The sequence below is a fragment of the Sciurus vulgaris genome (assembly GCF_902686455.1).
Source record: "Sciurus vulgaris genome assembly, chromosome: 9".
NCBI classification, from domain to species: domain Eukaryota; kingdom Metazoa; phylum Chordata; class Mammalia; order Rodentia; family Sciuridae; genus Sciurus; species Sciurus vulgaris.
Genome location: NC_136469.1, coordinates 21824606 through 21850143, shown reverse-complemented (window position 1 = coordinate 21850143; position 25538 = coordinate 21824606). Strand labels below are relative to the sequence as shown.

The 25538-nt window shown below is 37.9% G+C and overlaps 1 protein-coding gene across 5 annotated transcripts in view; it reads left to right on the top strand.

Moving 5' to 3' along the window:
• INPP4B (inositol polyphosphate-4-phosphatase type II B) overlaps positions 1–25538 on the top strand; it is a 781666-nt gene that overhangs the window by 61918 nt on the left and 694210 nt on the right. For 4 of the 5 annotated variants that reach the window (XM_079154820.1, XM_079154821.1, XM_079154816.1 and 1 more), the window contains exon 2: positions 24408–24467. The exons of the other annotated variant lie outside the window; for it this stretch is intronic. The gene's annotated coding sequence lies outside the window, so the exon portion shown is untranslated. The remainder of the gene's footprint in view (positions 1–24407; positions 24468–25538) is intronic. 5 annotated transcript variants of the gene reach the window in all.

The following is a 25538-nucleotide window of genomic DNA, read 5'->3' as shown; positions in this document are numbered from 1 at the left end:
CTAGATTAAAGATGTATGAATTTGTAACATTGGTTGATACTCCTTACTGCTCTCTGATTTGTATCAGCAGCATGTGAGGGCAAGCTTGTGTGTGTACATTCACCAACACGGAATGTCATCAAACTTTCTGGAATTTAACAAATCGGTCAGTTTTGAATGATATTCTGGCATAGATTGTAAAATATTTATTTGTTTACATTTATGGGGTAATGTATTGATACTTGCATAGGATGTGTAATAATCAATTCAAGGTAAATTAACATTTCCATCTCCTTGAACATTTAAAAAACTGATCAGGGTATAATAATTGTACAGATTATGGGGTAAAATGCGATATTTCAATATGTATGTACAATATGTACTGATCGAAGTAGGGTAATTAACATTTCTACCTCATCATTATTATTTTGGTCCCTGTATATTTTTAGTTGAAAATTTTCCAAAAAGGTTAGGTATCTTTTAATGTATTTGTATTTACTCTTCTGAAAACAGACTGTTCATGTCTATTGACTAGTTTTCAACTGGACGAGTGATATTTCACTGGTTGATTTATGGAAGTTCTTCACTGAGGAGGTCATTATTCTAATTTAATCATGACTTTGAGTTTGTCATTTATCTTTTGGGTTTACTCATGAATTCTTAGTATTGGTATATCATGGTATCATATCTCTTTTGTTTGCTTTGAAATATAGAAGTTTTAAAAAAATTTTTGTGTAGTAAAATTTATTAATCTTTTTTCTGTGTTCTAAATTTTGCATGTATTTGTCTTCTGTTCTATGTAACAAGTGGTTACAAATTTAACAGCTCAAAGCAACACAGATTTATTTTCTCAGTTTCGTGGGTCAGGAGTCCAGGCGCTGCTTAATGGAGACTCCTCTCAGAGTCTCACAAAACAGCAATCAGTGTGTCAGCTGGGCTGCCTGCTTTGTGTGGAGATCCAGCTGTGGAAGAATCCACTTCCAAGCTCACTCCAATCATGGCAGAATTTAGTGCTTTGCTTCCTCAGGATTCGTGGACTATTCCAGTTTTGGAGGAGAAGGCAAGAGTAGCAAGATTGTTGTTGCACTCCTACTCTTACATAAGCACATAGATAAAATCACACACATTCCTTCACCATTGTGACATTGCCACATCCTGTTTATCACAAGCAAGCATAGTTTCCACACACACTGGAGGAGAGGGGATTGCCCAAAGTCAGGAATAGGAGGAGGCAGGAGGATGGTGGCACATTAAACTCTGTCCACCACAGTTACCATTAGAAGGGAGATAGAAAATTCCATGATGTTATAAAAAATTCAGCATGCCTTCTGATTTTTCTCAGGTTCACTTATTTGTATTTAAGTCATTTGATTCTTTTGGATTTTTTCTGTTGTAGTATATAATATATGGTCTAATTTAATCTCTCTATGAGACCCATGCTGGTATTCCAAAATAGTTAATTAAAAAGTCCAACTTTCCCCAAGTCTTTTGGATTCCAGTTTTATCATATATAAAATTATTTAACAATTCAGAACTATTTCTCAGTGTGACTCCCCAAAGTTGTCTATATCCTAATTTCTGAAAATATTTCTATAAGTTGTTTTTACATGGCAGCTATTGTTGGTTCCCAATGTGGAGAGGGATTATGAGCCAAGAAGTTCAGGCAGTGTCTAGATTTATAGAGATTGCCTTTGTTTTTATTTATTCAACTTCAGAATCAGCTTGTTCATTTCCAGGGGTAAATTTTGTTGATATTTTATTTGTATGATTTTAAATTTATAAATTAGCTTAGGAAGAATTGACATTTTATGACATTTACTCTTTTACTAATTTTCAATTAGCATTTCACCTTGTGCTTAAGTTGTCCTAATAACGTTTTGCACATTTACTTGAAAAATAATTTCTTGGTATTTTTCTCTGTTGCTTTGTCTTGGATCTTCCATTTCATTTTAACTTTAGTTATTTGTACAAATAAAGTTTATTGCTTTCTGTATATTAATTTCATATTCTCCTACCTCTCTAAATCTTATGTTCATTTTGGTAGTTTACCTCTGGACTTTCTAGTTGTATATCCTCTTATCTATAAGTAGCTATAGTTTATTTTATTCATGATTTTACATTCCATAATTTCTCACTATTTCTGACTTATCTGTTCCACAGAGTGTTAAGTATTAGTAGTGACTGTGTGCATTCTTCTATGTGACTGTAGTGGGATGTCTCCTCTGTTTCTCCACCAAGAGTGCTTTGGAGGGAAATTGTGTTTAGGATTTTGCCACCAATTTCTATTTTGATGAGTACTTAGCAGGCGTGTATATTGCTGGGCATGGTGGCACACACCTGTAATCCCAGCTGAGACTGGGCAGGAGTTTTGCAAGTTCAAGGCCAGCCTCAGCAACTTAATGAGGCTCTAAGCAACTTAGTGAGACCCTGTCTCAAAAAATAAAAAGGGTTGGGGATGTGGCTCAGTGGCTAAGTGCCCCTGGGTTCAATCCTTAGTATTTAAAAAAAAGTATGTTTGTTGATCAACTGGCTTTTTGGTGTCTATAATGAATCTCTTGTGCCTTCTCTAAACATAAGAATTCATTTATTTAAAAGTACTGTCCTGCTGCTGTGTGCCAGGACTTTGGTAGGCATATGGATACAGTTGTGACCTCAATAAACACTCTGCTCTCTTAGTTTATGCTACAGTGATACATAATCATGATACATAAATGGTTCAAGTCTTTTGGAGGAGATGGTATCACAGTGTTTTAACAGAAAGAAGCCACAGGGTAAGGGAATTGAAAGTACCACAGGTGGGTGGGCAGTTGCCACTTTAAGCAGGGTGGTGGGTATAAGTCTTATGGTGAGGGTGACATTTAAACAGATATTTGGGGTAAGTGTTCCAGAAATGGGGAGCAGCAGGGCAGATACGACAGGGCAGGGGTATTTTGGATTGTGGAGTGCCTGCCCAGTGTGACTCAGCTGAGAGAATCAGACACAGAGCCCCAGCTGCTGGATTACATAGATCCTTGAGGCCATTGTGAGAATTTGGGACTTCTCCTCTAACTGAAATGGGAGCTCCTTGGAAGGCTTAGAGGAGAGAAATGTCATGACCTGACTTCAATATCGAAATGACACATTTATTATACTACTAGTACATTTCCTAATATTGGATGATCTTGGAATAAGCCATTTTTGGTCAAGATGCACTGCTCATCTTTTTGAAGTATTGATAGGTTTGAGTTGCTACTATTTTCTTTAAGATTTTTACACAATCGTCACAAATGAAATTGGTCTTGAGGGCTTATGTGTTAGCTTGAGTAATCCCTTATTGAGGATTAATACTTGTGTTTTATTCATTATGAAAAGAATTGAGAGGTTTTCCTCACTTTTCTGTTTTGTGATATTTAAAGAGAATTAGCATTATCTGCTTTTTTATTTTTTAAAGGTTTCCTGGAATTCCACTGGCCAACCAGAGACATTTCTTATCTCTGTTCCTGCATTAGACCACAGAAGGGAAGTCACTTTGTAGGGTTCTATATAGTAATTCAAATGTAAAGCAGTAGAGATAGTTTTTCTTCCCCTTCTTATATGAAAAATGACAAAATGAGGCTTGGGGAAAGTTATTTTAATAACAAAGAAACAATTAAAAATAATTTACTGATAATTTCCATGTAAATTTAATTGATGAGAAGTATTTGTTGAGCATCTACTTGAAATTATGCTATACCTGTTAACTAATTTAGAGTTGTTACAAAACCCCATTTTATTGTATTAGGTATTTTAAAGAACTCGTTCTTGACATTTTCTGTATCATATCCTCCTACCACTTCATTCAATTTCATTATTTTGCTTATGTAAAGTGGTCAATACTATTTTTAAAAAAATATTACTAAAACAGAAACTTGAAGAGGGGAAAGGAAAATCCTAAAAGGTGGAGTCTCTCAACCTTAGTGGGTGAGTGAGTTGGCATAGTGGCACTTCCAAGATAATGTCCATATCATTTTGGTTAGTCAACTGTTTGAGAAAAATCCTGGAACCTATTGGAATGTTTTCAGCTTCAAGAAACAGGATTCTTGACTGAATGTGGAATAAGAAGTGAGGGGTCATTTTTTTCACATGACAAGAGAAGAGATGGGTGATTCTGGACGGCTGCAGCAAGTTGACAGCTGCCTTTGGGAAGACTTGTCTATGATTCCTCCCCTTCCCCTGTCCTCACAACATAGCTGCTACAATGTCAGGCATGATGTCTTCTCACCAGTTCTCAAATTCAAGAAGAAAGGGATAAACCTTCCTGAATATATATAGTTTTTTTTCTTTTTATCAAGAAGAATACCTTAGATATATCATAATTGACGTGAATAGGTCAAAGGCCTACTGAACTTTCTCTGGAAAAAGGAAATGGGATTGCTGTGAATCCACGTGCCAATCATGATTCATTCCCTGGGGCTTGGCATTACTGCCCCAAACCTGAACCAAAGTAGGCTCCTGTTAAAAAGAGGAACATCTTCTGTCGAGCACTCAAGTGTTTCCTTTGATACCCGAAAGCCAAATTAAAGTGACCTGAGTCAGGGGCAATGGAATCATCTATGATCTTTCTATTTCTGTGTTCTCCCATCCACAAGTTACCAAGTGCTGTCAACTGCTCCCACCAAGGTCTCCATCAGTCCCCGTGTTGATGGCACGTAGGTCCATTTCTCCACTCTCTCCGGAGCTCCGTCATGAATTCTTCTAACTGTGATATGTTTTCCATTCAATCTCATACTGATGAAGCTCCTCCATAGGTCCACAGCTGAATTCATCTTTTAGATCATTCTGCCGACTCTTGGGTTTCTTACTTCAGAACATGGTGGTATACCTGTCTCACTACTTATGTCAGATTCTGAGAACCATTTGGCCTTCTGCTTCTTCACTAAGACTCATACCTAGCCACTGAATTCTGTGATCTTTGACTTCTAAATATCTCTCAGATACATTTATTTATATCCATTTCTACTAGACTTCTGGGGCTGCCATAACAAAATGCCACAGACTGTGTGGCTTAAACCACAGAAATTTATTTCTCACAAATTTAGAGGCTGTAAGGTCTAAAATCAAGAATCCAGAGGTTTGGTTTCTTCTGAGGCCTCTCTCCATGTTCCATAGGTGGCAATTTTCTTGTGTCCACACATTCTTGGTGTCTCTGTGTGTCAAAATCACCTCTGAGGACTCCAGCCAGATTGGATTAGAACACACCCTAATCAGATTGGGTTAGGACCTCATTCTAACTGAATCACCTCTTCACAGACCCTATCTCCAAATATATTCACGTTCTGAGGGATTAGGGATCAGGTCTTCCACGTGTGAATTTGGGAAGGCACAATTCAACTAGTACACTGTTCCCATTCTGTTTTCTTAATTGTGACCATTATCATTTCCTGCTTACATTACTGCAACTACCTCTTTTTGTCCACTCATGACTGCTGACAGTTTTTTCCTTGTTTTCCAACTATGATGTTCTTTATGTGTTATTGTGACCCTCCATGTTTACGTATCTCCAGAGCGTTTTTTTTTCTTTTTAATTTATTTTTATTGTAAACAAATAGGATACATGTTGTTTCAGTTTGTACATGGAGTAACAGCATACCATTTGCATATTCATATATTTACATAGAGGAATGATGTTTGATTCATTCCGTTATTTTTTTCCTTCCCCCCCACCCCTCCCACCTCTCTTTTCCCTCTATACAGTCCCTCCTTCTTCCATTCTGGTCCCCCTCCCACCCCCCATTAAGTGTCATCATCTGCTTATCAGTGAGATCATTCCTCTTTTGGATTTTTGAGATTGGCTTATCTCACTTAACATGATATTCTCCAATTTCATCCATTTGCCTGCAAATGCCATAATTTTATTATTCTTTATATCTGAGTAATATTCCATTGTATATATACATACCACAGTTTCTTTATCCACTCATCAACTGAAGGACATCTAGGTTGGTTCCACAGTCTGGCTATGGTGAATTGAGCAGCTATGAACATTGATGTGGCTGTGTCTCTGTAGTGTGCTGATTTTAAGTCCTTTGGGTATAGGCCGAGGAGTGGGATAGCTGGGTCAAATGGTAGGTCTATTCCAAGCTTTCTAAGGAATCTCCACACTGCTTTCCAGAGTGGCTGCACTAATTTGCAGTCCCACCAGCAATGTATGAGTGTACCTTTTTCCCCACATCCTCTCCAACACCTGTTGTTGCTTGTATTCTTGATAATCGCCATTCAAATTGGGGTGAGATGGAATCTTAGGGTGGTTTTGATTTGCATTTCTCTTATTACTAAAGATGGTGAACATTTTTTCATATATCTGTTGATTGCTTGTACATCTTCTTCTGTGAAGTGTCTGTTCATTTCCTTAGCCCATTTGTTGATTGGGTTATTTGTATTCTTGGTGTAGAGTTTTTTGAGTTCTTTATATATTCTGGAAATTAGTGTCCAGAGCGTTTTTTTTAAAAATGACTTTAACCTGGCCCCCAAGACCCATTGTGATTGATCTCTAGTCAACTTTTTCCCTTCATTTTTAACCTTTCTGTCTATATTTCTGGGCAATTTCTCCTCTACCTTATTCTCCATCAAACCATTTTCTGGACATCTGGTCTATTTTCAAATCCTGTAGCGACCTTCTGAGCAGACCCTGAGTCCTCAGACATCCCTTTGTCTGTAACTTATTTCCAATTTGGAATAATATGATGTCTTCTGTTGCTTCTATCTCAAGTCATCACCACCATCCAGTCACCTTTGGTCATTTGACTGAACTGAAGATATTCCACCCATAGTACTAAGGAGGGAATACTGAAAGGAGCTCCCAAGATTTGAAACTCAGGTGTTTAACACAAGTCCCACAGATGAAAGTCAGTGTCAAGAGGTGTTTTCAGGGTTACAAGCTAAATAATATGATAGTCAGTTAGTGTTTCATCTTTAGAACTTAAACAACTAAGTGATCTATGGAAGTCATTGGCTCTTTTTCTTTTCTTTCAGACATCTGCAGGTAAACCTCAGGAAAATCCTAATTCTTTAATATATCTTGAAAAACATGATTCTGTATATTTCTAGTGGTCCAATTTCCATTTGATCAGATATACACCATTACCTTAACTTGATGCTGTGCCGGAATCATTAGGATCAGAGAGGAAGCATGATTTGTTAGGCAATCTTTTGAATAGCCTTGTAAATAAGCATGATGCTTTGTAGTTGACTCAGAATCTTTACCTGCTCTGCTGCTTCCATGGAGATACACTGGCCATAAAAGGAGTGAAACCGGTAGAGCTGTTGGTTTGTCTGGTATAAATTATTACTCACTGTGGGGAGAAAGGAGCTTGCTATTTCTAAGGCTGCTGTATATACGTTCAACCTAAAAGGCATTATATTTTCTCACTTCTTTAAAAGTGCTAGAAAAGAACTCTCATATAGACTCTTGTTTTTCAGTTCATGCAACATTTTATATAAGTGAGAGACTCACCCCTTTTTTATTTACTTAGATTCTAATGCTTTTCCAATTGTATTCAGAATGATCTTTCTATAGTTGAGATTATCAGATGCCTCTTAGATTCAGTATTTAAGGTAGGATATAATCCAAAAGAGGCAATGATCTTATGCATACTGTTTTAGTGCATCATTATTTATAATTTGAATAATGTAAAAACTGGAAGAACATTAAGTACTTAATAGTAGGATGTGAGGTAATTAAAATTTGATAAAACATATAAAAGGTACTTATGAGGAGGTTTATGTATTAGAGAAATACTTTTGTTATAATATGTAGTAAAAAAAAAGGAACAAAGTTGCAGATACATTAGACCAATTATTAAAAACATAGTGTATATAGGGAAAATGGGAGGAAATCTGTGACAATGTTAAAACTGAATATCTGTGGATTATAGAATTATAAAGGATCGTTATTTTTTCTGTACTTTTCTCTTATTTTCTGACCTTTTTCCATTGGTTATTTTTATAATCAAATTTTCTTTTAAATAGCATTTGAATAGTTCCTTTAACAGCATGGGAAATATATTAATTTTTGAAAGTAGAATGCAAAATATTAGTTTTGGTGTTCTTTCAGTTATGAGAAGCAAGAAACATGATTGCCAAAAAATTTAAAAGTGCTTGCTTCCAAAGAGTGGATTATGATCATTTGTTCTATATATTTTTCAGAGTTACCCAGTTTTACCACCATATGTAGACTTTTTTCACATGTCTAATTGAATATTGGTGAAAAATGCACATCACTATTCTAAAAATGTCAAGACCACTGAGCTTCAGATAGTAATGGGGAGAAAATAATTCAGAAATATGAACAGGGAAAAGAGAAACGAGATGTTTCATAAGTTGCCCTTGTAAATAATGTTAGTAGTACAGCACTTTAATAGAGTTTGAATCTGAGAATTCCTTTATTTTCATCTTTTGTGCTGATGTTTCCATGGACATTAAACCCAGTCTTTGAATCGTATATGTCTGTGCTTTTAAATTCCATCCATTCTTTTTCTTTTTTTAATTAGTAGGGTTCATGGGTGAAGTTCAGTAGTATCAAATTATTCATCAAAAATAGCTCCCAGTCTCACAGTCCTATCCTGCTACTCCTTCAAACACTTTCATCAGGTAAACCATTTCTAGTTTGGGTTCTTCTATTAGTTAATTCTAAAACATTGTCATATGTGTACATACTAATTGATTTACCAATTTGAGGCATTGTCTCTGCTTCCCACATGGAAGTATAACAACTTATTGTTATAAATCTTCACATAACAATTCTGTTCTCTTTATTATTTTGAATACTTCTATATTTCAAGTGTCTTCCTTTGTGGATGTCTGTTGCTTTTGACAATCTCCTTCGGTTTTGACTCCTTCCCTCGTCCTTACATGGGATCTAAGTTGTTGCTCTGTTCAAGGAGGACATCTGTACTTCTCCTCTTCCCTGTACGTTTCACCAACTCCTTCTTTCAACTTTTTTAGCTCCAACTCTTATATTATTAAGGTAGATGACATCACATTCTGTTCTGAAACCACATTAATTCTTTCTTGTTTTAAGTAGATTCTGAAGATGACTAGTCAAGATCGGCTTCTTTCTTCATGGGCCAGATCACTCTCATGCCTCCTCACTCTGTCATCAAAGTCACATTTCATCATCTCAAAATCACGGCACATCTTGGTTTGCTTTATGTGAGTCAAAATAGTTTTATATTTTCCATTTTTCCTAGTGTTTCTCTTCTTCCCTCTCCCCCTTCCCTTCAGGAATGGTAAAGGGATATATGCCATTTCCAAACTATCACTAATCTCATTGGAATTATTTAAAAATATTGATTGGATACTAGGTCATTTTTCCTATTTTGGAATTTTCTACTGGTAGTCCTTTGTCTTCTTGTCTTAATTAGGACCAATTTCTAAGCTTGCTGTGTAGTTGAGATTTCCTTGCACTTAATTCTGGTTTGCTTCTGTTTTTACTTGTTTATTTCTCTTTCTTGATTTTCATTCTTATTTTCATGAGCACATCCCCAAGTGACTTCCTCAGGAGAGTATGTGAAAGGTACATTGTTTTCAAATACCTGAAAATATGTTTATTTTATCTCACATTGGAAAATAGACAACCTTGGTTTCAAACAATTTTCCTGTAAACTCTAAAGACATTATTTCCTAACATTTAATGATGATAATAGAATGAGTGTCATTCCTTTGTGAATGACCTGCTATTATTTTCTTTCCTTTTGGAAACATTTAGGATATTCCTTTTTTGTTACTATAGTATAAAATGGCATGAAAGTCTATATAGATTTCTATATCTTTTATTATTACTTGGGCTGGGAAATTATCTTATTCCTTCTAGTGTGAGAACACCTTTCGCGTCCTTGCTTTGTAACTTCACTCAGATACAGTTTTTTTATGTCTCTTCCCTCTTAGCTCAGATCTTCCTTCCTTCCTCCCTCCCTCCCTCCCTCCCTCCCTCCCTCCCTCCCTCCCTCCCTCCCTCCCTTCCTTCCTTCCTTCCTTCCTTCCTTCCTTCCTTCCTTCCTTCCTTCCTTTCTTCCTTCCTTCCTTCCGACTTTATCTTCCATTTTCCTTCTTGGTTATCATGATTGACATTTATGGATGCTTTTGTATACTCTGGAAACCCAGGAGACTGTTGTTTTATAGATGCTATTTCAGAAGAGAGCACAGTGTAAGGCTGAGTTTTGGAGGGAGAAGACTCAGGTGCAACTTGTGGTTTAGTCACTTCCTATGTGATATTAGAGATATGTCTTAATTTTCTTTGAATCTAGAATTTTCCATCTCTTCTTTCATAGGGAAATTAGGAAGGTTAAACTGGATCAAGCATGCAAAATTCTCAAGTTAGAGTTTGGAACATAGTTAACATTAAATAAATGCTAGCTTTTTGTATTCTCGAATCTCATTGGTGAAGATAATGCGAGTTTTGTAATTTGTTTTCTTCTAAAATCAGCTTAAAAATTTTAATTTTCTTTCTATTGTATGTCATCTCTCTTTTGTGAAATAACACATGTAATTATTTCTAATCATTCATATTTAATAGTACAGAACTAGACTGGTCATCTAGGTAGTACGATTTCTTTTTTCTCTGAATTCGTTTGTGTGTGCACATCTACTGTACACATTAATTTCTAAATACAGAAGCTTATTGGAAACTCTGTATGTAGATGATCTTATAAGCTATAAGTCTGTGTTCTTGGAGGAATAATCAGAAAATTTCCTCTTAGGCTGAGCATTTATAAATACCAGGATAGACAGGTGCCCACTTCAAAATCAATAGGCTAGTTTTTATAGCAGTTACTCAGATCTTCAGAATGAGCCCTCTATTCCTGTTTGCCTGAATATAAAAAGCTGCTGCTGGTTCTTCCAGTATGTCCTGGTAAAGCGTGGGCCCTTTGCTGGGGTACCTTCTCCTGCCCTTCCTGTTCTGCATCCTTCTCTACCTCAGTCATCCTTGCTGACTTTGGTGCAGATCCCACTGCGGGTACTCATCTCCTGGCTGCAGCTTCTCCTGTTCTGTTTAAGTCTTAACATGTCGCATAACAACTTTCCCTTCTTAGGATTTCAGTCATTTCTTGAACCCTGATTCCTGTTATAGATTCATTCTTTTTTGTGTGTTGAATTTTGTCATTTTAAGGACCCAGTTGTCTTTGAACAAAGGAGAAGCAAACATTGTGTTCTCTCCTTTAACTTAAACAAGAATCCTCCACATCTGTTTACTCCTTGTTAATTCATTAATTTTACAGACAATCATTGAAAGTGATCAGCATCTCGTGATCACACACAAAAGAACTCATCACACGGAGCAGGATGTTGGGGTACAGCACAGATCCTCTGAACTGCTCCCACTCATTGTACGTGAATATTGTGACTGAGAAGTTATTGCTTTTCTCTTTTCCCCCAGTGCTGAGGCTTGAATGCAAGGCCTCCCACATGCTAAGCAGGTGCTGTATCACAGAGCTCCACCCCAGCCTAATTGAATATTGTAACTAAGTCCAGTCAGGAGGGCTTCATTTTGGGAGGAATGAACTATAAAAACAAAATGAATGTGGGAGCATCATACATCATCCTCATTTTAGATAATATTCTTAAATTGCCAGTAATGACCTAGATTAGGTAAAAACATGTTAAGAGGCACATCAAATAGAGTCAGCATCTATGGAAGTTTTAGAAAGAGAATTTGTGGTGATGAGAATGACAGGGTACGTTAGATTTAAGTAATTTTAAGTCTTAGGTATTAAAGCAATCACTTGTGGACCTACTGCTCAGGTCAAGGAAGAGGGGCGTCGCCTTTGCTGATCCCGGGGACCCATCACATTGCCATTTCTGTCTGCACTGCCTAAGAGGTAAATACTCTTCTGGATTTTGTGATCATAATTCCTTTGCTTTTTCTTCATGGTTGTATCTCCATCTTCTTCTCCCTAGGTAATTTATTTTTTTTGGTTCTTGATGCATTTCAAGTTACACAAATGATAACATCATGCTTGAATTCTGTAACTTGCCTGTCACTCAACATTATATTCCTGAGATTCGGCCACGTGGTTGCTGATGTTGGAGTTCATTCATTTTCATTGCTACGTACTTGTGCTGGTCGGCTGTCCACTGCCTGGGAAAAACACCTGAGATACAGGCAACTTAGAAGGAGGGAAGACTTATTGTGGCTTATGGTTTTGGAGGTTTACAGTCAGTAGGCTCTGCTGCTTTGGGCCTGTGTCAAGGTAGAACATCATGGCGCGGAGCCTGTGGTGGAACCAAGCTACTCACCTCACAGCAGCCAAGAAGTCAAGGAGAGTGAGAGGGAGGGGACCGGTCACACTGTCCCCTTCAAGGGCACGCCTCCAGTGGCTGAACTTCTTTCCACTAGGCCCCATCTGCCAAAGGTTCCACCACCACAGGCTGGTGACCAAGCCTTTAGCACAGGGTCCTTTGGGGGACATTTATCCAAACCAGAGCAATAATAGTTCACAAAATGTATCACAATTTTTCAGTTCTACTCTTGGATTCTATTTTATCTTTAGAAAGAATGCTGGATAACTATTCTTGAGAAACTTTCTCTAAGATAATGTCTAGGAGTTCAATAGCTTACAATAGATACATATACCCTACAACATAATGCCAGCTTGTTTTCAAATTTCATTCCCTAAATCTTTGGGCCATTTTTTTTTTTTTTTTTTTTTTTGATGCTTTTGTGAAGACAGCACCTTTTCTTCCTTGTGTTTTGTGGTACTGGTGATTGAATACAGAGATGCTCTACCACTGAGCTGCATCCCTAACCCTGTTTATTTATTTATTTAGAGACAAGGTCTCACTAAGTTGCCAAGACTGGCCTCTTGCCTCAGTCTCCTGAGTAGTTGGGATTACAGACATGCACCATTGCTCTTTGCTGTCATTTTTCTTATTAGATAGTTTACCATTTTCTGCTTGATTTGCATGTGTGCTTTGCATATTTTATGCTAGTATTTTAACTGATGGTAAATGTCATCTCACAGTTTGTGACTTGAATTTTCACTTTCTTTATGTGGTTTTTTTAAATGAAGAATAGTTTTTAATTTTGATATAATCTAGTTTGTCAGCATTTTCCTTTATAATTTTGGGTTTTCACATTTAAGAAATTGTTCCCTACCCTAGGGATATTAAAACTATTATCCTTTAAAAATTTTATAGTTTTATATTCTATAACTTATTTTTTTTAATGTTTCAGTAGGTGTCAAATGTGGTTGTTTTTCTCCTCATTTTATCTTAATTGCTTTTATTGAAAAGTCTAGTCTTGTCCTATTGACTTTGAATTTAGGTCTATGTAAATGAAATTTCCATGTCTTTGATTCTTGGTACAATATACTGCCCATTTGGTTTGTCTATCCCTGATCCACACCATCTGAAACTTTAGATTGATATTCTCATACCTAATTTATAGCTTAAACCTTACAAGTCTTGTTATCTGGCAAGACAGGTCTTCTCCCTTGATTCTTTTTCTTTAAGTAGCACCTTGGCTATTCTTGGTCGCTTATTCTTCCAATAGAAACATTTTTAGATTGGCTTGCGTTAGACACATGTATAGGTAAATAAGTAGGAAAATAATCACATAAGTAAATAGATATAAACAGCTACCATAAATTGCTCATGGATCTTTGATTGTAACTGCATTGATTCTATAGATCTATTTGTGTAGAACTAATATCTCTTCAATGTATAATCTCTCAGTTCATGAACTTGGAATATCTATCCATTTCTTTATTTCAATATTTTGAATGAAGCTTTGATATTTTCTCATAAAGGCATTGCATATATTATGTTACATTTATTCCTATGTGCTTTTTCATGCTTTTTAAAAGTATCTTTATTACATTTTCTGACTCTTAGTTACTGGTGGCATTTAGAAATGCAATTGAGTTTTCCATGTTGATTTTATATTCAACAACCTATTAAAACTGTTTTGTTAATCCTAATAACAAATACAGTGTGCCTTATTTATTTTGTCTGCTCCACGTTTGGTATCACAGTTTTCTATGCACAATTGATTAGCACACTTAGTATTTCTGCCATTTTCTGACTAAGACATTGAGGCCTCTGCGGAAAATCTTTACAGATATGTTTTCTTACTTGCAGGGATTGAAACACAGCTGCTGGAACAAGCTCATCCTATGCTTTATGTTGCCATTAATTCCTTTTGTTCTCTGACACTTGCATTGAAATAGCCTCCTTGTTCATAGTTCTGCTTCTGAGTTCAGTTTAATGCTCTAGTCAATCCCTGTCTTCTAATTAGAGTCTGGTGGACATTTTGGCACATTTGTTCCCAGTTAATTCTTCCGTGTTGCTAAGGGAAATTTATTTTCTTTGGGAAGTTCCATTTCTGATGGGTAGTTTCTGGAGCAAAACACTCTGTGGGTGTTTCATACTTTTAAAACTTTGGGTATAAACAAATGTATGTTTACATGAATGTTTTTGGTGCATCACTGATTCCGTATGTTTGCCTGCTAACATACTTCAGGAGGCATCTTGGTATAGTCAGATATAGAATGTTAGTATGTTTCCAGGAGAGCAGTGTGACCTTCCAGCTCCTGGGATTGGTTACAGATGTCTGCTCATGGAATCATGGGGGACAGTATTGGAGAATAGACAATGTTTGCATAGCTCAATCCATCCAGAGATTTACTTTTGGTAACTTTTTGTCTTGTGTGACACTTGATTTTCAGTTTTGAAAGTCGGAGCCGTGATTGGTTAAGTCTGGTACTGTTGGCACGGCGATGCTTTACCTATGATGTGGAGAGCATCCTCTCCGCACTTGCTGTGTGGCCTGACATGTCTAAGTTTGCAGTTATTTTTCTGTATAAGATACTCTCAGGACATCTCCATTCTATGTCAATGAGATTATGACCACAAGATATCACTTTTTCTGAGCCCATGGTAATGTTTTCACTTCTTAAACAGTGTCCCTGTTTGACTTCACCTTATAGCAATTTCCATAAGCTAAGAGGAAAAGACCTTAGGGCCATGATTAAATAAATTATCATACACTCATATGATGGAAATTCATGCAGCATCTAAAAGCACTGTAAAAGAAATTTAATTCAGGAGAAAATGTTCTTGATAAAAATACTAAATGAACTTAGCAAAACAAACTATTGCAGTGTGATCTCTATTAATATTCATTGAGAAATTGAGAAATATAAGGATTCTTGAATTTTTGTTTTTTCCCCCCAAAGTTCTCTCAACTTTGTATGTATTATTTTTTTTCCAGTTAGAGGGATTTAAAAAAAAATGAATAAATAAAATTTTATTTTTTAGAAAGGAAAATACAAACAGTAGGATTAACTATGAGGCACTCTGGGGCTATTTACTCCTAAAATTTAAAAATTCAAAGTCACCTTTAGGCAATTCTCTCTTGGCCACTGCCATTTGACATTCAGAGTTTCCTGTCAATCATACCTGGTTGCCAGTGTTGCTGGAAGTGTGCTGTAGGCAGTCAAATCTAGATGACAACAGCTCGGTGGGAAATCAGTGTTTGCAAGGATCAGTTGGTAATGACTGGTTTTAAATAGCAGCCATAGGTGGGAAAGCAGCAGAGCCTGAGGTTCAGAGCCCAGACTTTACCTGAGAGTTGTAACTCCGGAAATAATTATTGATGAAAAGGACAACGAAAAGAAGACTGTTTTTGATCCTTGGGGATGTTGTACAGGGAGCTGAGTTACTAGAGACATCTTTTGTAGGAGGATAATGGGTTGAAATAGTCACTGAAATAGAGATCAGTATCAAGAAGAGTCAAGAGCCATGTTATTTGTGGGGCGTGGTATAGGCTGGCCTGAAACCTTGAAGCAGAGAGACCACTCACAGGCTTCTTCATTTCTATCCCTACCCAACAGGTGTGCCCCCTGCTGGCTGTTCCCTGCACTCATGTCTTATGAAATTCAACCTGAGGTCCAAGCGGTGGACAGTGTGTTAAAGCCATAGACAGACTTCCATTTTAATTGCTGCTATTTTAATTTCTGCCCCTCTAAAATGGAACTGTTTTCTTCTCCTGGCAAATTGCCCACTGAATAGTACACTTGCTGAATTGCTGAAATCAAATGAAATGAAACAAAGGTCTTTAGAGAATAGTGCTATTTAGCAGGCTTTCTCTATACAGAAGTGAATTTCTGAAATGAAGTTTTTGATGCTTTGAAATTAGGCTTTGGTGATATAACCAACAGGTCATGCCCTTTCTTAGGCATCTCTTCTCAGACAGATCATATCTGTATCCCAATCCTGTATTTCCTTTGTATAAAATCATGGTCTGTTTTACCAAGCTGTGAGGTCCGAAGTCAAAAGAATCTGTATGGAAAATCACCTGGAAAAGAGGGAAGTTACATGCAAAATTTAGGTATTTTCATTATTGTTCTTTAAAGCAGAACATTCTTAAATGTAGGCAGGTTTTGAACAAATTATGATAGAGTTTGTTTCTGGTGTTAGAGATTCTGGTGGGAGGAAGTGGCTCATTAACAGGTGAGCCAACTTAGGATATTGGGCTAAATTCTCCCATTTCAAGGTTTTAAAGGAAAAAAAAAAAGGTACACGTCTGGAATGTGGTTTGGTTTTGACCTAAGAAAATAATTAGGATCTCAATCTCAAATAATATGCTATTTTTCATCATTTAGAAAGTTACTTATATAAATAAAATGTGAAAATTAGAGATTAATATTCTATCAGATTAATGATTAATCATATCAGTTTTTGCCCTGTGTGTGTTTCTTCTCCCTATACAAACCTCCTGGTTTGAAAATATATCTGTTGAAGAGGAATGCATAAAGAAAATGTGATATATATATATATATATACACACACACACACACACACACACACACACACACACATACATACACACAATGGAATTTTACTCAGGTTTAAAGAAGAATGAAATTATGGCATTTCTTGGTAAATGGATGGAGTTGTAGAATATCATGCTAAGTGAAATAAGAAAAACCCAAAATCCATAGGCGATTTTAACACACCTCTCTCACCACTGAATAGATCTTCCAAACAAAAATTGAATAAAGAAACCACAGATCTCAATAACACAATCAACAATTTAGACTTAACGGACATATATAGAATATATCATTCAACAATGAACGAATACACTTTCTTCTCAGCAGCACGTGGATCCTTCTCTAAAATAGACCATATTTTATGCCACACAGCTACTGTTAGCAAATACAAGAATATAGAGATACTACCTTGTATTCTATCAGATCATAATGGATTGAAATTAGAAATAAATGACAGAATAAAAAACAGAAACTTCTCCAATACCTGGAGATTAAATAATATGCTATTATATGATGACTGGATAACAGAAGACATCAGGAGGGAAATAAAAAAATTCTTAGAAGTAAACGAGAACAAAGACACATCATATCAAAATCTCTGGGACACTATGGAGGCAGTACTTAGAGGAAGATTTATTTCATGAAGTGCATTCAAAAAAAGAAGTAAAAATCAACAAATAAACGACTTAACACTACAGCTCAAAGCCCTAAAAAAGAAGAGCAGACCAACACCAAAAGTAGTAGAAACAGGAAATAGTTAAAATCAGAGCCGAAATCAACGAGATTGAAACAAAAGAAACAATCAGAAAAATTAACAAAATAAATAGTTGGTTCTTCGAAAAAATAAACAAAATTGATAAACCTTTAGCCACACTAACAAAGAGAAGACGAGAGAAAACCCAAATCACTAAAATTCGGAATGAACAAGGAAATATCACAACAGACACGAGTGAAATACAAAACATAATTAGAAGCTATTTTGAAAATCTATGTTCCAACAAAACAGAAAACCTCGTAGACATCAACAAGTTTCTAGAGACATATGAATTGCCTAAACTGAACGAGGAGGACATACACAACTTAAATAAATCAATTTCAAGCAATGATGTAGAAGAGGTCATCAAAAGCCTACCAACAAAGAAAAGTCTAGGACCAGATGGGTTCTCAGCCGAGTTCTACAAAACCTTTAAAGAAGAGCTCATTCCAATACTTCTCAAAGTATTCCATAAAATAGAAGAGGAGGGAATCCTTCCAAACTCATTCTATGAAGCCAATATCACCCTGATACCTAAACCAGACAGAGACACATCGAGGAAAGAAAATTTCAGACCAATATTCTTAATGAACATCGACGCAAAAATTCTCAACAAAATTTTAGCAAATCGCATACAAAAATATATTAAAAAGATAGTGCACCACGATCAAGTGGGTTTTATCCCAGGGATGCAAGGTTGGTTCAACATCCGGAAATCAATAAATGTCATTCACCATATCAACAGACTAAAAGTTAAGAATCACATGATTATTTCAATAGATGAAGAAAAAGCATTTGATAAAATACAGCATCCCTTCATGTTCAAAACACTAGAAAAATTTGGGGTAGTGGGAACATTCCTGAACATTGTAAAGGCCATCTATGCTAAGCCCATGGCCAATATCATTCTAAATGGTGAAGAACTGAAAGCATTCCCCCTAAAAACTGGAACAAGGCAGGGATGCCCTCTTTCACCACTTTCCTTGAAACTCTAGCCAGAGCAATTAGACAAACCAAAGGAATTAAAGGGATATGAATTGGAAACGAAGAATTCAAAGTATACCTGTTCACTGATGACATGATTATATATTTAGAGGAACCCGGAAATTCCACCAGAAAACTTTTAGAACTCATAAGTGAATTCAGTAAATTAGCAGGTTACAAGATCAATGCTCGTAAACCCAATGCATTTTTATATGTAAGTGATGAATCTTAAGATAGAGAAGGTAGGAAAACTACCCCATTCACAATAGCCTCGAAAAAAATAAAATACTTGTGAATCAACCTAACAAAAGAGGTGAAAGACCTCTACAATGAGAACTACAGAACACTAAAGAACGAAATTAAAGAAAACCTTAGAAGATGGATAGATCTCCCATGTTCTTGGATAGTCAGAACTAATATTGTCAAAATGGCCATACTACCAAAAGTGCTATACAGATTCAATGCAGTTCCAATTAAAATCTCAATGATGTACCTTACAGAAATAGAGCAAGCAATTATGAAATTCATCTGGAAGAATAAGAAAACCCAGAATAGCTAAAGCAATCCTCAGTAGAAAGAGCGAAGCAGGGGGTATCGTAATACCAGATCTTCAACTCTATTACAAAGCAATAGTAACAAAAACGGCATGGTATTGGTACCAAAATAGACAGGTAGATCAATGGTACAGAATAGAGGACATGGACACACCCAAATAAATACAATTTTCTCATACTAGACAAAGGGGCCAAAAATATGTAATGGAGAAAAGATAGCCTCTTCAACAAATGGTGCTGGGAAAACTGGAAAACCATATACAACAGAATGAAATTAAACCCCTATCTCTCACCCTGCACAAAACTCAACTCAAAATGGATCAAGGACCTCGGAATCAGACCAGAGACCCTGCATCTTATAGAAGAAAAAGTAGGTCCAAATCTTCACCTTGTTGACTTAGGATCAGACTTCCTTAACAGGACTCCCATAGCATAAGAAATAAAAGCAAGAATCAACAACTGGAATAAATTCAAATTAAAAAGCTTTCTCTCAGCAAAGGAAACTATCAGTAATGTGAAGAGAGAGCCTACAGAGTGGGAGAAAATCTTTGCCACTCATACTTCAGTAGAGTACTAATTTCCAGAATATATAAAGAACTCAAAAAACTCTACGCCAAGAATACAAATAACCCAATCAACAAATGGGCTAAGGAAATGAACAGACACTTCATAGAAGAAGATGTACAAGCAATCAACAGATATATGAAAAAATGTTCAACATCTCTAGTAATAAGAGAAATGCAAATCAAAACTACCCTAAGATTTCATCTCACCCCAATTAGAATGGCGATTATCAAGAACACAAGCAACAATAGGTGTTGGCGAGGATGTGGGGAAAAAGGTACACTCATACATTGCTGGTGGGGTTGCAAATTAGTGCAGCCACTCTGGAAAGCAGTATGGAGATTCCTCAGAAAGCTTGGAATGGAACCACCATTTGACCCAGCTATCCCACTCCTTGGCCTATACCCAAAGGCCTTAAAATCAGCATACTACAGAGATACAGCCACATGAAATGTTCATTGCTGCTCAATTCACCATAGCCAGATTGTGGAACCAACCTAGATGCCCTTCAATTGATGAATGGATAAAGAAACTGTGGCATAGATCCAAGATGGCAGACTAGAGGGAGGCTGCGTTCCTTGTCGATCCGCAATGCCGGATTCGAGCAGAGGATATCTGTTTCTCGGTGAGGCAGTTTTTGCTGCTTATCGATCCCCTGGTGTTTACCCCATTTGTCTGCTGTGATGACCTTCAGTCTGCCAGCATATCGATGCCTTTTTTGAGAGCAGATTGCTCACTGTCAGGCGTCTATCATCTGCCATTTGCCTGCCTCTCGCTTGTCCATCGCCTGCCTTACTCCTATCCATCACGCAATGCTCGAGGTTCACCTCCCGATCGTCTGACAGCTGCCAGCAGACTGACTGCAGACCGCCAGTGGAGAACCAGCTGCCTGCTGTCACCTGGAAGTTCTCTGTCACAGTACCTGCAGGTTTGATTACACGTGGCTGCCGCCATTTTGAGACAATAGCCAGGCCCTGTAGGACCCCTGGCCGGACTGACTGAGTCCCGTCTCCAGGATCCCTCAGCCCGACAGATCACTCCCTGCCTCTGGGACCCTCACATCAACTGATTGCTCCCTGCCTCCAGGACCCCCAGACCAACTGACGGCGCCCTATCACCGGGAACCCAGACCAACTGATTGCACCCGGCCTCCTGGATCCCACAACCACACCAAACACACCTGACCTCCAGGACCACTGCCGGACCAACTGCATCCTGTCTCCAGGACCTCCAGCTGACCACGTCCACCCCTGAGCTGCAGCTCCCCATTTGCCAACACATTTGGAAGCCAGAGCAGCCATGTTGGATGATCCTGGAAGCCATAGCTTCGATCTTTGAGTGGGGCAAATCCCATCCTGAGACGCCTGCTGGAGGCTTGAAGCCCATTGTCAGGTACCTCTCATACATCAGGCTACTGAACACTGGGAGGTTTCATTAGTCTATGACTGTTATACAGTAGATTTTCTTTTTTCTCCTTTTAAAAAAAATTTTGTTTTTATTTCTTTACGTTTCTTGCTTTCTTTTCCTTTTGTTTACCTGTTCCCTCAGAGTCGCTTTCTCCCTTATTTACTTGCTAACATCTGATTTCTTTTGATTACACCCTCACGCTTTCTATTTTCTAGAACTTCTGTATATTCTTTTATTATCCCATTAATAGCCATATTCTTCATCCCCATCCCTCTGCATCCTCTTTGTCCTCCATTAGAAACTGCAGACATTATTGTAAACGTGTTTGTTTTACCGAAGATAACATTTGAACACATTTTGTTTATTAAGACAATTTTGCTATTGTCCCCATAGGGGCTATTTGGTCTAGGATTGCATAGTATCTGATTTGGGCACTGCTAATATAAGAAACTGTGGCATATATATACAATGGAATATTACTCTGCAATAAAGAATGATAAAATTATGGCATTTGCAGGCAAATGGATGAAATTGGAGAATATCATGCTAAGTGAGATAAGTCAATCTCAAAAAACCAAAGGATGAATGATCTCGCTGATAAGCGGATGATGACATATAATGGGGGTTGGGAGGGGTTAGCGTTAGGGTTAGGTTTAGGGTTAGGGTTAAGGAGGGGGGCAAGAATGGAGGAAGGAAGGACTGTATAGAGGGAAAAGAGGGGTGGGAGGGGTGGGGGGAAGGAAAAAAATAACAGAATGAATCAAATAACATTACCCTGTGTTAATTTGGGATTACACAAATGGTATGCCTTGGCTCCATGTACAAACAGAGAAAGAAAATGTATCCCATTTGTTTACAATAAAAAAAAAAAAAGAAACCCAAAATCCAAAGTCCGAATGTTTTCTCTAATACAAGGATGAGGATGCTAATTCACAATGGGGGATGGGTAGGAAGAATAGAGTTAGAGTTACTTTAGATTAGGTAGAGGGGAAGGGTATGGGGGTAGGAAGGATGGTAGGGTGAAACAGACATTATTACCTCATGTATATGTATGACTGCATGACTGATGTGATCCTACAATATGTGCAATCAGAAAAAAGAGAAATTATACTCCATTTATGTATGATTTATTGAAATGCATGAATGCATTCTCCTGTCATGTATAACTAATTAGAACAAATTAAAAAAAAAGAAAATATATGTTGGAAATTTTCAGTTCCTCTAAACTTTAATGAATGTTCATTGTTACCTAGTAAAAGATGCTGCAGAATGAAGAGAAACCCTCTCTTCTGTCAGCCTTTGAAAACTTAGATTTTAGACTCAAATCTGTCTTTAAAAGCCCATCTTCTTTTACATAGGCATTTTTAGGTCATGCTTTTACTATTGGGAATTATGAAGTTAAGTGAAAGTACATTTGAGAAATATCTTGAGGTCCTTGGGATAAAGATGCATTATTAAAGTTATTAATATTTGCTTTCTCTTAAAATTGATGTTTGCTTTAAATTTCCCAAGTGTTTATTGGCTGGAATGTTATAATTGTGAGGGTCATCATGTTTGGAACTTTGCAAGGAGGGGTGATGTCTGCATTGCTTATGACTCTACACAGTTAAAAACGCTGCATTTGTCCCCATTGCACTCCTGGGACTTCCCCACTGGGTCTGAATCGCTCTCCTGTCTGCACTAGGCTCATTCCTGCCCCCTCTTCCTTCTGCCTCTCTAACTCTTGCATTAGTTTCCCTACAACACATTTTCTGGTTCAAGTCTTGACCATTTTCTCTGAATTTGTATAGGAATTATATTTACGTAGTATTCATTATAAATTACTAGTTGTTTCTGAGTGTGTGTACTTCCCCAGATTGATAGTTTATTTTTTGGGAGGGGGGATGGGGGCAGGGAAGTTGCAACTTCTTTGGGAATTTTTTAACCCTTTAAGGATCAGTGTAGTATTTTAACTAAATAGATTTTGGATGTAGATTTGTGATTGACTCTTATAATTTCCATGACTGTTTTGTAAATGAGGGACAACTGGTTACTCAATGTCACAAAATAAATTGGTAATATGAATAGAACTGGAACCCAGAATATAGGTGTCTTGGTGTGTTTTGTGTTGCTTTAACAGAAGATCCAAGACTGGGTAATTTAAAATGAAAGGAATTTATTCCCATACTTTTGGAGGGTGGTATGTTAAATATCAAGTGCCAGCATCTGCTGAGGGCCTTGCTGCTGTATCATCTTATGATAGCATGTGCAAAGGTAAGAGAGAGAGAGAGAGAGAGAGAGAGAGAGAGAGAGAGAGAGAGAGAGAGAGAGAAGCAAGAGAACATGTGCAGATGAAACCGGAGTGTGGAGAGGAAACCCCATGCTCTGCTTCTGCTGGCAGGCGGGTCTGCACAAGTACAGGCCTCTGCAGCAGACGTGGGGCAGCTCTTCATGTTGGCTGTGCCCTCCAGTGTGGCAGCAGACGCCCCCCCCCAATTCGTCCCAGCAGCTCACTGTCAAGGTCTTCTTGGTTTCTTGTGAATTCTAAGAATGAGTCACAGACCAGGAGGAGTGAGCACAATAGGATTTATCGAGGAGCAGGAACAGAGCCCTTGCAGTGCAAGAGGGGAGCAATAGCAGGTTTTCTCCCTTGAGTATGCTAGTCTAGGGGTTTCTGTGGCACTCAATTCACTGCTATTGGTCCAAACTTATGCTGATTAGGCTTTGGAACCATACTCATGCTCTTGGTCCAAATTTGTGCTACTTAGGGCTTGGAAATGTACTAACACTCTCTGTCACATCTTGCGTCCCAGCTTTTATTCCAGTCTGCCCCACTGCCATTTGCTTGTACCAGGTCAGGAGGCAGAAGGTTGAAGTCCTTGGATGGGGCTGCAGCATTGCATGGAGCGGTTTCTGCAGCAGCCTCAGAATCGTGCCCAGGCCTGCTGCTGAAGGATGTCAGGTCTGCAGGCCTTGGCTTGCCTGGGTGCTGGCTCCTGTGCCTGCTTGGTGGGCTCCATGTGGCCACTGGCAGTGCTTGCTGCCAGTGCTTGGACCCTCCCAGGCCACTGTTCTACTGCTTTGCTGCTGCTTCTCGGCAGGGACCAGTAGGCCAACTGCGTGGCTTGGTGCCCAGAAGTCGTGTCACAAACACATCCTTATAATTGATAAGGAAACTGCTCTTGTGGTAAGGGCATTACTTCACTCACGAGGACAGAGCCCTCCTGGCCTGCTCCCCTCTCATCAGGTCCCACCTCCCAGACTACTTCACTGGGGAGTAAGTTTTCCTCATATGCTTTTGGGAGACACGTTCAATTGGTAGCAATGTGATTATTTTTTTAAATCATCCTGAACCTGGCATCCATTTTAATAGATCTTATTTTTCCACTCTTTCAGATTTACAGCAAAATCGAGAATACGGAGACTTCCTGTATCCCTTACACACTTTCCCCTGTCGTAAGTAGCATTTGATGTCATTAGTGAACACACGTGATTATCAACTTAAGCTCATCATTTATTTGGATTTCTTTAGTTTTTAATGTCTTTGTGCTTTTCCAGAATCCCGTCCGGGCTACCTACCACTTTACGTTTCGTAGTCGTGTCTCCTCTGGTGTCTCTTGACTGCGACAGTTTCTAGCCTCCTCTTGATTTTGATGACCTTCACAGTTTAGAGGATTACTGGTCAGGCATTTTGTAGAATGTCCTTCAATTTGGATTTGTCAGATGTGTTTTTGTGATTGCACGGGAGTGATGGTTTTTGTGGGGGAAGGAGGATGATAGGAGAGGTAAAGTGACACGTCCATCACTTTGAGTTGAGGGAACATGCCGTCCACATGATTTACCACTCTTGACGTTGACCTTGATCACCCCGCTAAAGCGCAGTTTGCCAGGCTTGTTCGGGTACAGTTCTCTCATCATTTTCATTCTGTTTCTGTGGAAGGAAGTCACTGTGTTCGGTTCATACTTAAGGCGTAGGGAGTTATGCTTTACCTCTTCACAGGGGAGTATCTACATAAATTATTTAGAATCTCTCTTTATTCCCTATTTAGCATTGAGAATTAATTCACATCAGTATATACTCATGACTTCTTATTTAATTCTCTGGGTTATATTTCAATCCTATTTTATTTTTTGCTTTAATTGCTCCAGTTTTGGCTAAAGGGAGCTCCCTAACTTGGCTCCTCTGCCCCTTTGGTGTACTGCCCTCAATTCAGAGTTTTTTGTGAACACTTTCTTACTTTCTGCCTCTATAAAGTGCTCTGGGGTAATCTTGTGTGCTTCGTGCCCCATCCTTAGAACCTGCCGTTTCTCCAAAGAGTTCCTTTTATTGGATAAGGATGTGAAAGTGGGTGTTAGATGTGTTTGTTTTCTTTTACTATTTTTTCCTTGTTAGACCCTCATAGTTGACAGAGAAAGAAATATGTGTATATACTAACCCAGAAGTATGAATGCACAAACACTCAAGTGCACATCACTTCTACACGCAAGCTTTTTATATTAAGCTAACAAGACTTTTTACTGATGGCT